This window comes from Penaeus monodon, chromosome 34 (assembly GCF_015228065.2).
Source record: "Penaeus monodon isolate SGIC_2016 chromosome 34, NSTDA_Pmon_1, whole genome shotgun sequence".
NCBI lineage: Eukaryota > Metazoa > Arthropoda > Malacostraca > Decapoda > Penaeidae > Penaeus > Penaeus monodon.
This window is the reverse complement of record NC_051419.1, coordinates 16,645,300-16,645,575: the sequence shown is the minus strand read 5'-3', so window position 1 is coordinate 16,645,575 and position 276 is coordinate 16,645,300.

Below are 276 nucleotides of genomic sequence, written 5' to 3'. Positions count from 1 at the left end.
AACGTAATTTTATTTTAAAAAAAAGGGGAAAAAAAAAAATCCCAAAAAGAAAAACCGGAAAATATATGGAAAATTTTTAGATTATATAAATCTTTTTTTGATTATTATTTTTGATTATTAGGGAATTTTTAAAAAGGTTTACTCCTAAAATATGATGATATAATGGAAAATTATTAAATTATTATTTTATTATTATTATTATTTTATAATTTATTTAAAATATTTATATTATTATTATTATTATATTTTAATTAGATTATTAAAAATTTTGTCCTT